The sequence below is a fragment of the Urocitellus parryii genome, chromosome 1 (assembly GCF_045843805.1).
Source record: "Urocitellus parryii isolate mUroPar1 chromosome 1, mUroPar1.hap1, whole genome shotgun sequence".
Lineage (NCBI taxonomy): Eukaryota > Metazoa > Chordata > Mammalia > Rodentia > Sciuridae > Urocitellus > Urocitellus parryii.
In genome coordinates this window covers 192087443-192103180 of record NC_135531.1, presented here as the reverse complement: position 1 = coordinate 192103180, position 15738 = coordinate 192087443, and positions in this window count along the sequence as shown.

The window sequence follows — 15738 nt, the reverse complement described above, 5'->3', positions numbered from 1 at the left end:
TTAACATGTGGGAACCTTAAGAGATTGAAATGAGTGATAAATTCTCATAGGGAAGATTCACAAAATTAAGTTCTTCTTGGCTAGGAGTTTCTCAGATTACACACGTAACAAAATCAAATCTCAAATTCCTTTTCAGAGAGGCTTATAATTATGAGTTTTGATCAGTTTTCACCTCATGATAGATTTACGTTTCCTTCTTGGATTTAAAAAATTAGGTATAGTTTAATTTAGTAAAATGCATAGGTTTTAGGGTATATTTCAGTGATTTCTAATAGATTGTACTATGGTGTTTTCAAAGATACAGAATAAGATGGAACATATCCATCAGCCCAAGGCAGGCTTCTTTTTTCATCAAGCCTTCATCTAAATTAGGCAACTACTTAACTGACTTCTGTCACCAAAGTTTTTCTCATAGTTACCTTGTACTCTTATTTTTTAAAAATCTGTTTGTTTGTAATTTCAAACTTATAGAAAAGTTATGAGAAAAATATAAAAATAACATATCTTTTACATAAATTCACCAATTTTTAACATTTTGCCACATTTACTTTATTATTCTTTCTCTCCATACAAGGTCACAGAGTTATACTCATCTATGTTAGTGTTGATACTTTTCTAAAACATTTGAGAGTAGGCCACTAATGTCATGTTTCTTTAGTCTGCAATACTACAGTCTGCAAATATGGTTTGTATTTTTTTAAAAAACAAAGGTAGTCTCTTACATAGCCACGATAAAATTATCAAATTTAGGAATTTTTACTTTTATTCGTTTACTTTAATGTTCCTGATAATCTTTCAAAAAGCACAAAAGAGGCATCAAATTCAGGAACTTTATTTTCATAGAATAACATACTTATATTTTGTTAATTGTCTCAGTATTGTCCTTTATGAGACACATTTCTTTTTCCTTTTACCATGAAGATGCAGTCCAGAATCACTTTTTGCATTTAGTGATTTGTTTCTGTTTTCTTTAGTATGGGACAGTTTCTTAGTCTCTCATGACACTAGCATTTTTTAAGAATATAGTTCAGTCTATTTTATAGAACATGCCTCAATTTATGTTATTAATGTTTCTTCTCAATGACATTTAGATTACACAGTCCTTCTTGAATTAGTTCTTAAGTAAGATTGAAATACAGTCCTTCTCAGGGCATTATTTTGAGCTCTTCAACCCCTTACTGGCTATATTGTTAATTTTGCTTGCTGGTCAGTTTTGATCAGTTTCTCCACCATATAATCACTATTTTCTCCTCTCACAGTTGTTGACTGTGTAACACAACTAATGAGGCAGTTTTGATGCCATGCAAGTATGCTGTTTCTTATCCATTTTTTCTTCTTGGATTTAGCATCCATAGATGATTTCTGCTCAAACCAATTTTTTGTCTTGATGGGAATAAAATACTGATTTATTGATTTGCATTTTACTCTAAGGAAGAGCCCTCCGTACTGCCCTATTCCTCCGTCCTCCCTGCCCCCTTCTCTCTGTCTCTATTCATTTATCCAAATATCCATCCATTCTCAGTATGGACTTACGGGTTTCTATTTTATTCAGCAGGTTATAATCCCTTATTGTACCACATATTAATTTTTATCTGTTTTGGACTTTAAAAATAGTCATGCAGTTTATATGTCTGACTTCTCTTGTTCAACATAAAGTTTTCATTTACGTTGTTTTATCTCTAAATATATCACAATTATTTTTGTTCATTCATTTGCTGATGGACACTTGAGTTGGCTCTATTTTAAGGCTCCTATGATTTGATATTACTATTCTTAGGTAAGTCCTTTTGTGGACATGTTTTCAGTTTTCTTGTTAGTTCATGAGGAAGCTGTCTATTTAATTTAATTTTTAAAAAAGTGCCCATGGGGAAGCTATTTCTCAATTTCTTACACACTAGACTATGACAGATTGGTGGGTAAGAAATTCCTCAATCCCACTTTCTTTTATTGCTCATGTAGGTTGTCTGAGAGCTGCCAGTTTTTTCCCTCCTTAGTACTGATCAATTCTTTTTCTCACTACCTATTTTGGCATTCTAGGAGTAGCATATATCTTGGTGTTGACACTTATATGTCTCTTTTTCCTGGATGTGTGTTTTGCATTTTTCCCTTTATTTCTAAAGAATTTTATTTAGGATGGTATTTAGTTCTTTTAGTTTGGTTTTCTTCTCTGAAGATACCAAGTATGCTTATATTTGTTGATTTGTCTTGGCCTATTATCTCTCTTATTTTTATTTTCTTTTTCTTCTGTGACTTATTTTTACTTTAAATCTCTTGATTTTTTTTTGGTCATTCTTTTGTAGATTTCCTTTTCAGACCTATGTGTTTTTAGTAGTTGCTATTGTCTCTTCTGCTTTAATTTTGTCTTTGTTTTAGTGGTTTTTATTTATCCATATTTTTTATTTCTCTGATCTATCAATTTACATTTTATTTCTTCACTGTTTTTGACTGTAATTTCCTGAGCTCCTACACATCTGTCTTATTTTTGTTTGTTTGTTTGTTTTTCTTCAGATTTTAATTTTATTTGCTTCATGGTAACCTTTTTTTTTTTTTTTTGGTTGTTTTCCTTCTTATTTATAGCACTTAAAGACTTTTTCATGGCTTGTTAAATCTAGTCAACTTTTTTGTCGATGCTGTGACCAAAAGACCTAACAAAATCAATTAGAGGAGAAAAATTTATTTTGGGGCTCATCATTTCAGAGGTCTTATTTTATAGATGGCCAACTCCATTCTTTGAGGCCAAAGTTAAGGCAGAACATAATGGCACAAGAGTGTGGCAGAGGAAGGCATCTCAGGACTTGGCACCAGGAAGTAGAGAGAGAGAGAGAGAGCTCTGCTAAACAAGGACAAAATATACCCCAAAGGCATATTCCTTGTCACAAGATTAATGCACGGATTAGGTTAAGACTCTCACAACCCAGTCATTTCACTTCTGAACTTGGGCCATTGTTTCACACATGAACTTTTGGTTGATAGTGTTGAAATAGCAATGTTCTAGAATAATATCTATTTTTTAATACATAATTGATTTGTTTTGACTGTTATCTCCTGAGTCAAAAGAAATTAGCACTGCAGGATATGTAACTAGGTAGAATCTCTCATCTCTTCCTCTGTCTCACTCTATTTCATAAATGGTTTGTTATTGAGTCTTGCTGCTTCTGCAATCAGACTGGACCATGGAGATACTCTGCCACTACTCTCCCTATCCTCTGTGCTGTTGTAAGGATTTATTAACTTAGCTACCAGAATGTCCCCCTCACTTCGCAACTGTCCTTTTGAATTTTGTATTTTTGTTGTTGTTTCCTTGACATGTATTGTTTCTTGGGAAAGAGCTTATTTTTTAAATATTTAATATTTTTGGTAACCTATCCTCTTGTTACTTAGATATTTAAGATATCTCGGTTTTTTCAAATATTATTGATAACCATGCACCACATCCCTGTGTAGATGTTGTTCTCAAAGTGTATTTCATTTCCTGTGAAATTCTGACAGAAAATTTGTTTTGATTATCTCTCTCCATGGGGAAGAAAAGACTGTGGTATTTAAGGAATTTTCAAAGAAGATAAGGGAAGATTTTATAGTAATTTGTATTCTTTAAATGTATTACTGACAGCTTAATTTCTTCCATTGTTTTCTTTTCTCTCCTAAAATTGAAGAGTTTTCTATTATATTACTTACTCATTGGGATATGCTGCTTTTTTATAGTGTTAAAATTCAAACTTATTTGGCTGACGGTAGATTTAAATTTCCCATCAGTGAACAAAAACTTTGACACTCCTGGTGATTTTGCTACAAAAAGATTCTTTGTTAAACCATTTTAATATTAGGGCATAAATTACTATGCTAATCATCTCAATTTTATAAGCTAAGAATAATTAGTTGAAAGTATGAATGAACCTCAAATATGGGTGTAAAAACCTGAGAGTCATAATTTACAAAAATGTACTAATTATATTTAACCTGAGTCATCTAATCGATATGAAACCAAATCTTGGCATTCCAGACAATTGAATTGTAGAATAATGCCATTGTTTTGCCTTTTCCCATAACAGTAAGGAACCCTGTCTGAAGGTCTAGAGAGAGAACTGGCAGCCTGTATCTAAAAGTGTCATTGATGCTTCTATCAATATACTTTTTAATAGTTAACCTTATCTGTGTTAAACTTTTAATTTATATAAACCTATAACTTCATGAAAATTTTATCTACAATTCTATAGCTTATGAGATTGAGGAATAATATTAGGTTGCATTAATAAACATGTATACTCATTTCCATTAGATATATGTAAGAGCAACATAGGAAACTATTACAGTCACCAGAATGGTGATATATATATATAGATATATAGATATATAGATATATAAATAAAATATATGCATGTGTGTATATATGTGCGTGTATACATATATGTGTGTATACATATATGTGTGTATACATATATGTGTGTATATACATATATATGTGTATGTGTATATATATGTGTGTATATATATACATAATTAAGGATATGAAACATTTGTAACAATTATGTATAATATATACATAATTAAGGGTATGAAACATTTGTAACTTATTGTATAGTTTTGTTAAAAGGGAAAATTGGCACAACTACTTTGGAAAACTTGTCAATGTCTCCAGTAGATGAACAAATGTATTCTGAGACCTGTTAATCCTTTCCCTGGTAATATAGGTACATATATATGTTTACTACAAGATTGCTTATAGCAGCAGCACTGTTCATGATAGAGCCCCAGTTGTCGATCAAATGTAGAATGGGAAATAATTGTATTATATTACATAATGGAAAACTTATCAGTGAGAATGGGCAAATTACTAAAACAATTTGATGAATCTTTGGAATATATTATTTCCTGAAAGCCAGACATAGAACACATTGATGTACATGTTATACATACATATATTAATTGTATATGTCCACTTTTATAAACATATATAAGATACTAGTTTATATTAAGCCACTTACATTAATTATATATAACATACTAATCTATGGTGTTAGGAGTCAGGAAGTGGCTGAGCTTTGGTGGGGGGGGGGTGGTGTTGTGACAGAAAGAGACCAGAGGGGAGACTTCTGAGAGTGTTTATAATATTCTGTTTCTTGAACTTGGTGTTCTTTACATGGTGTGTTCACTTCATGAATATTCTGAAATTTTCTGAGGCTGTACACTTTGAGATTTACATAATTTTCTGGGTTTTTTTTAAGAGAGAGAAAGAGAATTTTTTTAATATTTATTTTTTAGTTTTCGGTGGACACAACATCTTTACTTTATTTTTACGTGGTGCTGAGGATCAAACCCAGCGCCCCACGCATGCCAGGTGACTGCGCTACCACTTGAGACACATCCCCAGCCCCTCTGGTTTTTTTTATTTTGATAGCAAGTTTTCCAAAAAATTCAGTTTTTAAATATTTGTACATATTTGTATATACTTAAACATATATGTATATATATTTAGATATACTTTGTTTTGAAATATGTACATACATATGTTTCTGTATACATATATATGTATATAATACACACATGTCTATAATATCACATATCTTCATGATTTGTGCATGTGTGTGTGTGTATGTATGTGTGTGTGTGTTTGTATTTGTGTTTGGTGATACTAAGGGTTGAATTCAGGCAAGTGCTCTATCACTGAGCTGCACCCCAGTTCCTAATACTCTCTTTTAAAATTCTCCCTCATTAATCAATTCTGAGTGAGGGCCTATCACAGAGGTTAAGAGAGCCAACAAATAGTTTGAGCCACTAAGAAACCTGAAGTAAATAGCAGCCTGTCATGAACATTCCTGGATCTAAGAGAACAAGGGAGCCCTGCAAGCACTGGAGCTAAGGAAAGCAGGCAGAAGGCAGCACCTTTTGGTTTTAGAGGGACCTGGCCACTATCAGATCTTCCTCTACCATTTTCTCCTCTTACTCCATAATCTCTAGCTGGTACCTTCTTTGATCAAACCCTGTTTGAAATCAATCAACAATGGGGTAATCTGTAAGAGGGAGCAAATAGAGACTAATCAGTACAACAAATTAGACTTAGGGAAACTGCTTCCAAAGAGTTAATATAGAATGTTTTTTCTGCCTGTAGTCACCTTCCTCTCTAAAATTTCCATTTTGGGTAATATTCATGTTACATGTACATAACTATCCTCTCTCTCTCTGTCTCTAAACACACACACACATACCATACTGCACAGCAAGAAAAATGAAAATTAATACTAAGTTTAAAATCACACTAATTAAGAAGTGATGATTTATAAACAAATATGATGATAAAGGCTTAGAACACAGTAATAGAAATATGGAGAGCTAAATATTTATTGAATTTTTAGGTTTAGCTTAGTTTTACAACACAGTTATATAATATTGTATACTAGAGAAAAAATTTTACAAAGTACAGTACTTACTGCCTTTTATTTTTTCTAAAAATGTTATGGAAAATTTCAAATGTGTACAAAAATATATAGAGAAAAGGTAATGAACCTCCATGTAGTTATTACCCAGCTTTAATAATTATGAACATTCTGTTATTTATTGATTGTTCTGTTCCTTGTTCCTATCTACAAAATTCTTTCTCTCAAGTATTTTAAAGTAAATTAAAAAACATGTTACTCACAAACACTTCAGATTTTTTCTTTTGGGTACGGGGGATTGGACCCACTGGTGCTTTGCCACTGAGCTACACCCCCAGCTCTTTTTATTTTTCATTTTGTGAGAGGGTCTTGATAAGTTGCTGAGGCTGGCTTTGAATCTGCAATCCTTCTGTCTCAGCTTCCCGAGTCACTGGGTTTTCAGGTATGTGCTACTGTGCTTGACAGAACACTTCATTTTTAAGTATCTAACAAATAAGGACTTTTTCATAATCATGTCATCATTATCATAGCTAACAAAATGTAAATTCCTCATTGTATCTAATATTTGGCCCATATTAAAATTTTCCCACTTATATCAAACGTGCCTTTTGCTGTTGGCTTATTCAAATCGAGATCCACATGTTGTATTTTGTTGTCTTTAACTTTTATTAGGTTAGTACACTTATAAGAATATAATATTTAAATTTTTTTTTAATATTTATCACTTAGAATTTTTCTGTGTCAAATTTAATATCCACAAGACCTTTGTTTTGTGTTATTGTGTGTGTATATGTGTATGGGTGAGAGAGAGGAGGGGGGGAGGGAGGAAGGAAGAGAAAGAGAACAGGCAAGCATTTGCACTCAGGGAGAGAATTCTGAAAATAACTGAATGAAATAAACTTAAGACTTTAAAGTCTGGCCTTTCTGGAGACTATCTGTGTCCAGATAAACACTTAATAACATAGGGATAGAGCAAAAGGAGCATGGGCTTTGGCCAAATTGAATTCAGGATCTATCTGTTTCATCTATTCTAACATTACAATTATGGGCATAGTCTTGAAACTGTAAGTAAGTCGTATAACAACATAGTGCCCAGTTCAGAAGTGATACTGAGAAAGTATTAGATTTAATTATTATGAGTTAGTATTTAAATATTTATGAATAGATGAATCAACTTTGGAAATTTCAGACTTTCAGAATGACTGCAGAAAGTGAAAGAGATGGAGGACAGAATGGACTCTTTCTAACAGTGAAGACATAGTAATTGAGATCCCAATGTTAAGTAAGGACTGTATGTATAAGGACAAACTGCATAAGAAATGTCGCCCCTGTCCTTTTTTTTCTATTGGGAAACTAAAATTAGGGAATAAGAACAAAGTCCATCAAGAGGAATATTACTGTTTCTAAATCCAGTTAAAATTAATCACTGTATGAGTGAATGGTTAATTGCATCCTTAGAATGTGAGGAAGTCAACAAATGTAATGAAGGTAAAGTGATCCTTTGGTCTGTAGAACAAAAAATGCCACAGTTCTTAGGGGCTCATGAAGGCAGAGATATTGGCAGATGGCCAATATCCCACAGTGTATGAATGGGATTGTGAGAGTGGTGTGTTTCTGGACAAGAATAATGCTCTTGAAAGTTGCGTCTTGTTTTCTGGGTCTATGGTACCTCACTGGTATGTATATAAATCCTTGCCTATTTTTTTTTAGAGGTCTATAACTTAGAGCAAATAACTTCTGACATCTAGACATTTATTTAGCTATAAGTTTTTTTAAAAATATATATTTTTAGTTGTTAATTGACCTTTATTTTATTTATTTATATGCAGAGCTAAGAACCAAACTCAGTGCCTCACACATGCTAGGCAAGTGCTCTGCCACTGAGCCACAATTCCAGCCCTAACTATAAGTTTTTTATGATTTCTGAACTATATTTAAACTAAATTATAGATATTCTTGAAACTATTTCAGGATTTAGTCAAATCTTTTTAAGAAATTTAGGGCCATAGCTGGTTGTCAAACACGTGATAGCATTCCATGAATTCATATTTTTAGTTAAAACTGAGATGAAGCTACATTATTTGTTCATGATTGTAAAATTTTAGATTAATTTTTATAAGTGAATTTGTCTATGAGGCTATGAGGTTCCTTTATAAAAGGGGTTTTTAAAAATTGTGTAGAAATTTTTGTCTACTGCTCTGGGCCACACTGCCACCTGGGGGTCAACAAGAAAGACTACTGGGATGTCACAGGCCATGCCAGAAATGTTTGACATTGACCTTGGTACTACTAAGACAAAAACAAGACACCATTATCTTTTTGTAGGAACCAGAAGAATGCTCTTGGCTTACAAGATGTGGAATGATATAATATTATGAAAATGTATTTAAAAATTAATTATGTTTTCACATTACTTCTTATCTTTCTCTTTTCCCCTATTAAAAAATATTTTAAGTTGTAGATGGACATGATACCTTTATTTATTTACTTTTATGTGGTGCTGAGGATCAAACCCAGTTCCTCACTAGGAACTAGCTAGGCAAGTGCTCTACCACTCAGCTTCAACCCCAGCCCACTTTCTCCCCCTATTTTAAAGAATGTTGCCAGTTGCCTTGAAACAAAGGTAATAGACATTGCCTGAGTCCTTTTATATGTATAAAGCTATTTAATAGTTATAAAAATATTATGTGGGAAATGGTACTAGTTTCTATTTATAACATAAAATTGATCAGTAAATGAATGTACTTTTTCCAGTCCCAATTCTTTGCCCATACATAAAGATTTTATACTATTATTATATGTTTATATATTTTAGTTTTTGATGAAAAAAGGAATTCTGTTACTATGTAGGATGCCATTGGATTATTTGACACAGTATGTAATTGAAGACAAATATTGTTTGATTCCCCTTAGTGAAATATAGAATAGTCGGACATTTATAGAAACAGAAAACAGAAGGTTGTTACCAGGGGTGATGGACTGAGGGTTATGAAAGTTTTTGTTATAAGAGTATAGAATTTCAGTTTGGGATGATAAAAAGTTCAGAAGATGGATAGTGGTGATAGTTAGACAACAAAGTGAGTGTATTTAATACCCTTGAACTATATAGTTAAAAATGGTTGAAGTGGTAAATTTTATGTTATTTATATTTTGTAAATATGATAATATTGAATGTTGCACTCTGTTAGGGTTTAGGAATAAGTGATAGGTGAATTTAATCCTCAAAAACACGTGTGTTTAAAGCTTTACATGTATAAGGCTACACCTTAACAGATATTACTAAGTATTTAAGTCTCTTTTACCTGTTAAGAAACTAAGGCTTAAAGATGTTCATGTATGGTAAATTTGTTAACAGCCTTCTCTTTGCTCAACTTGTAGGATATTATGTTTAAGGTACATGATTTATATGTTAATGAAAGACAGCTGAGATTTGGGTCTATTTCAGCTTGTCTATTTCTATTCTCTTGCTCTGCTTTCTATGAGAAGATGGTAGCTTCATGTAACAATGAAATACTGACATGGCAATCTTTTATACCAGAGACTCTGACAAGTCATGGTTCAATACCAGAGTCGTGTGGGAGGAGTCATGTAGTAGTGCCCATTTGAGTACACTGAGATAATCTCAGTATCTGTGGGCTTTAAACAGGTCATGTCTAATTTGAGTAGAATGTATAAGATGAAACTGATTAATGTACCAAGCTGTTGTCTACTACAATAATTTTTAAAATCAGTTTCTCATCAGATACAAAGTTGGTGCTTTTCTTCATAATGCCACAAGTCTCTAGAGTCTGTAAGAGATGAATTTTACTTTTGTATGTTTGCTTTTTTAAATCGAATTCCTTACTTCTGTATGCTTTTCTTTCTTCCTGTGGGAGACTTCCCTTCCAATGATAAATAATAAATGGAAAATGTCTCAGTGTAATAATAATTTCCAAAGTATAGTCATAGAATGACTGATTTCCATTAATGCCTTAAGCAATAAAGCTTTAGCATAAGCAGCAGAAAAGATCTGGATATTCACTTTATATTTGTGGTAAACTGATTTTATATATACCCTTTGGAAATGGAGTATTTGATATACTATGGAGAAAACCAAGTCAGTCTTACTTTTCTTTTCTTCAGCCCAACTTCTCTTGAACCCTGTTGTTTAACTATATTTAGTGGCTATGAAATAATTTCCCAGTTAAATATGTAATTACTAAGTTGCTCCTATTTGATTTTCTCTACATACCCAAATAACCAGTATTCATAAAAAATCTGTATTTTAAAATGAAGTTAGAATATTTGGTCACAGTGAAACAATCTGCATGTCTTATTAACATTTTCCCCTGGGGTTGTGGCTTAGTGGTAGAGTGTTTAGCCTAGCATATATGAGGCATTGAGTTCCATCCTCAGTACCACATAAAAATAAATAAATAAAGTTTTGCCTCTGTCTACAACTAAAAATATATGTCTATATATTTTAAAAATGATTATAGTACTGAAACATACTGAAATTATTTGGAAGCCAAGGAAACTTGTTGCTGACATAGTAATAATTTGGTTATTTGTACATTTTGTAAAATACTATAATGTTCCAAGTTACCATGTTCTTTAAATAACTCAGGGTAAGATGTTATCTCTGAAGTATTGGCTTGTAAGTAGGAAGGAAATTATACATTACTGTGTTATATAAAACTGACTCATATGAGTGGGTGAAAGATCCCAAGAATATCAGGACACCCACACTAGAAAAAGCCAATACGTGCCAATTCTTTTTAGACAATGTTCTAGGAGGCTGCTTAATGGAACTGTATTCATTAAAGAAATTTCTTTCATTGTCTTGGTGAATATTTCCTGTTAAAAAGAATGAAATAACATTTTCATCTTTTTTGAAAAAAAAATCTTTGTTCATGGGAGAAAAGACTTGATTCAATATTTGAAGTAATTGTGCTTTAGTTTTTAAAATTCATTTAAATCAAGAGAATAAAACACACCTACATTTAGAGTATTTTAGAATATTTGTTAAATCATAAAAATACAGTTAAATAATCTTTTAGCAAGTAGTTATTTCAAGTCTTGATAAACAATACTGCTTTACTGAGAAAAGCAGTATATCGTATGGGGATGGTCTCATCTCAGATTCAGTCTGTTTGAGAGTTAAATTTTAATAAAGGTACACTTTTACTTTCAGTATTAAATATTCTGAACTATATTTGTTTTATCTTTCAAAATGTTTTGGATGAATATCACAAATTAGATTGTTTGTATAGATGATTTTTTGTTGGTGTTTGGGTTTTTTTCTCTTAAATTTATTTTATTTTATTCATTTATTTATATGTGGTGCTGAGAATTGAAATCAGTGCCTCACACATTCTAGGCAAGTGTGCTACCACTGAGCCATACCCCTAGCCCTGGTGTTTGTTTTTTAAAGCATGTTTCTTAGAGTCTCTCCTATGCTAAGTGTTATTGTTTTATTGGAATTCAACTTTTATGTTATGTTTTGGATGTGAGGATATCCCCAGGATGAGAGTCTTCACCCAATTCATGAATTAATTTCCAATAAGGATTAACTGAGTGGTAACTGAAGGATGCTAGGGTGTGGTTGGAGAAGTGGGACATTGAGGGCATGGCTTTGGGTATATATATTTTGTATCTGGTCAGGGGAGTATCTCTCTCTCTGCTTCCTGATCATCATGTGATCAACTGATTCCCTCTGCCACACTCTTCTGCCATGGTGTCCTGCCTCACTTTGAGCCTTGAGCCCTGAGGAATAGAGCCTGCTGTCTATGGATTGAGACCTCTGAAATCTTGAGCTCCTAAAAAAAATCTTTCCTCCTCTACAATTGTTCTGGTCAGGATCCTTTAGTTACAGTGGCGTAAAAGCTGACTAAGACATACATTTTTTTTTTTTTTTGGTGTGGTACAAGGGATTGGACCTAAGAGCACTCTACCACTGTACCAGTGAATTACATCTCCCTCCCTTTTGTTTTATTTTTAGACAGTTTTTTCCTAAATTACTGAGGCTGACCTCAAGACTTGTGATCTGCCTGACTCAGCTTTCCAAGTCACATGGATTATGGGTGTGAGCTATCCGTAATCAAGCTATTCGTGCCCACTGACCCTTTGTTCCCTCAACTAAATTATTGATTGCAAATATGACTGTCAGATTTGTCTAGCAGATTTTTTTAACTTTATCTTTTTAATGATAAAAACGCAAGCTCTGTAGGAATGATTCTTCTATAATAATTCCTTATTAGAATGATATTTTCATATAATTGGACAGTGTTTCTTGAATTAGGGTAAAAATACCTTGTTTACTTTCTGGAGCCAGTTCAAATAATATATAACTATCTATGTATTAGCAATAGAGAGGCATTTGGAATGCAGAATTGAGTAACATGTTGTTTTTTATTTAAGAAATCTGTTGCCCAGTAGCAGAACATATATAAAAGTATTTTATTATACTATAATAGATGTCACAGTGGAAGTATGTTCAAAGTACATAAGGCATACTGTTTGAGAATGGAAGTGTGAGATAAAAATACTTTGGGACTAATTCTCAGGGGACTAATCTCTAAACTGGGTTTTGAAGGTCAAGTGTGCTTTTAGGAACTAAATAGGTGAGTTATATGGGTAGAGAATTTTGTAAAATCATTTCAGGCAAAAGGAGCATAGTGTTTAGGGAAATACCATGTAGAAGAGGAATACACATATTATTCTAGAAGATGCTCTGTATGTTTCGTTTTGCTTTTTTTTTTTTTTTTTTGTATCAGGGATATAACCTGGGGCACCTAACCACTGAGCCAAATCCCCAGCCCCCCCCCCTTTTTTTTTTTTGGTACTGTGGTTGAACTCAGGGGCACTTAACTACTGAGTCACATCCCCAGCCCTATTTTGTATTTTATTTAGAGATAGGGTCTCACTGAGTTGCTTAGCACCTTGCTATTGCTGAGGCTGGCTTTGAACTTGCTATCCTCCTGTCTCAGCCTCCGGAGCTGCTGGGATTACAGGCATGAGTCTCTGTGCTGGTGCTCAATCCTTTTTTATATTTTATTAGAGACAGAGTCTTGCTGAGTTGCTTAGGGCTTCGCTAAGTTGCCGAGGCTGGGTTTAAACTTGTAATCCCCTGCCTTAGCTTCCTGAGTTGTCTTTTTGCTTTTTAAGTAAAACTTTGTTATAGAGCTTTGATCAACAACTACTTGTACTTGTATCTGAGTTTCCAGCCATGTCCAATCATTGCTAAAGTGTTAATGGTGGCACTGATGAATAACAATAACTGAAAAGCAGGTACTAAAAGGGAAATGAAAAAAATACTTGGGTTGTCTGCAGGTGTATAATGAAAAATTAACCATATATTTTCAAATGTAAATTATGCACAAGATTCATTTATTCAACATATGTATTAAGCTGGTGTTCCTGAAGCTGGTGGCTTGTCTGAAGAGGTAGAAAAGAGTAGCTGTAAGCTAGAGAGACAAAGTAAGGATTAGGGCTAATAAAAATTACCCATCAAAGAGAGTTTTGGAAGTTGGTAATGAAAGAAGAGATAATCAATACTGAATGTTTCTGTGAATATAAGAGGGGGATGGGATCTAGAACACCAATTTAGAGTTTGGCAGAAGGAATGCTGCCTAAGGGTAAAGGAGATGAGCATAGTACAAATGTAGAGCTAAGGTTTATATTGGGAATTAAGAGGTGGTTAATTTATCTAAAGTGTTAGCTCATTAGGCTGTGTACATTGCCTTTTAAGTGATTTCTGGTATGCAGTAATGCCCCCTTTATCCAATTTCTCTCTCTATAGTTCTAGTTATCCACAGTCAACAATGGTCTAAAAATCCTAAATGGAAAATTCCAGAAATAATTCTTAAGTTTTAAATTATAGGCCCTTCTAAGGTAGCATGATGAAATACTATACCTTCTTGCACTGTCCCACCTGGGATGTGAGTCATCCCTGTTCCATTGTTTTCACACTGTATACACTGTTAGTCACTTAGCAATCATCTGGATTATCAGATACTGTCACAGTATTGCAGTGCTTGTGTTGGTAAGTAAACTTGAGAGAGTGAGACCATATTCACATAATTTTTACTATTTGTTCTATTTTGTTATTTTTATTTTAATTTCTTCCTGTCCCTAATTTATAAACTTTGTCATAGATATGTACATATGGGAAAAACAATTGAGATAGGGTTTGGTTCTATCCAAGTTTTCAGGCATCCATTGATGGTTTGAGAATGTAATAGCATCAGCTTGAAAAAAATCTAAATTTGTTCTAAGTGTTTTTATGTGCAGTAACTTTTCAGATTACAGAATCTTAGAATTCTGGAACTGAAGGATCTTTTGTACTATTACTGACCATTTAATAGGAGAGAGAACCTGTAGTTAATTGATTTATTCAAAATCCCAAAGACAATTTTCAGTGGCAAGGACAGAATTTGAACTGTAGGTTCTTATTTCAGAGTTTACTGTTTTTTTTTTTTAGTTGTAGATAGACACAATACCTTTATTTTTATGTGGTGCTGAGGATTGAACCAGTGCTTCACACATGGCTAGGCGAGTGCTCTACCACTAAGTCACAACTCCAGCCCCACTTTACTATTCTTTTAATCACACCATGCTGCCTCTCAGTTCAGCAACTTATTAAAACCACTATTACAAGGTTTTTATGTATATTACAAGATTGCTGTCATGCCTGATCTCACCTCTCCAAACATTTTTCCTCTATAATGTTTATTCAGCCATCATTCTTTTTTATTATCATTTTGTTTTATTTTTTCTAATTAGATATATATGACAGTAGAATGCATTTTGACACAGCATACATAAATGTAGTATATCTTCTCATTCTTCTGGTTGTACATGATGTAGAATTATACTGGTTGTGTAATCATTTATGCACATGGAGCCATCCATCCTTCTTACATTGTGGATTTCAGATTCTTTACCATCCTAGTGACTCTTCTGAGTCCTCACCGTTTTATTACTGTTTCTCTTCAGATATCTTAGACTGTCAGCAACATAGTCTGCACAGTATTTGTTAGGTGAAACTGTCAGCTTCATTTTATTGCAATAAACATTTATGATGTGGTAGGATAAATATTCTCAATGAATATGCTATTTCCTTACATTTTGATTATCTTATTTAAAAATTATATCAGAGCATCCTTTTAAATTTTTAATTTTTCTTCATTTATAAATGTCTTCATGAAAACCTTTTAAAGTCTAAAAATTCAGGTCAAGTGACTTCATTATCATTCTCAGAATGTAATCAGACTAGCTATTCCACAGGGAATTTGGCAATCAAATGCAGTAAGAACATTTCATATTTTTCTGAATTCATGTTTTTTCTTTGGTGGGTTGAATCAGTTTTCAGAATTTGAAACTAAAT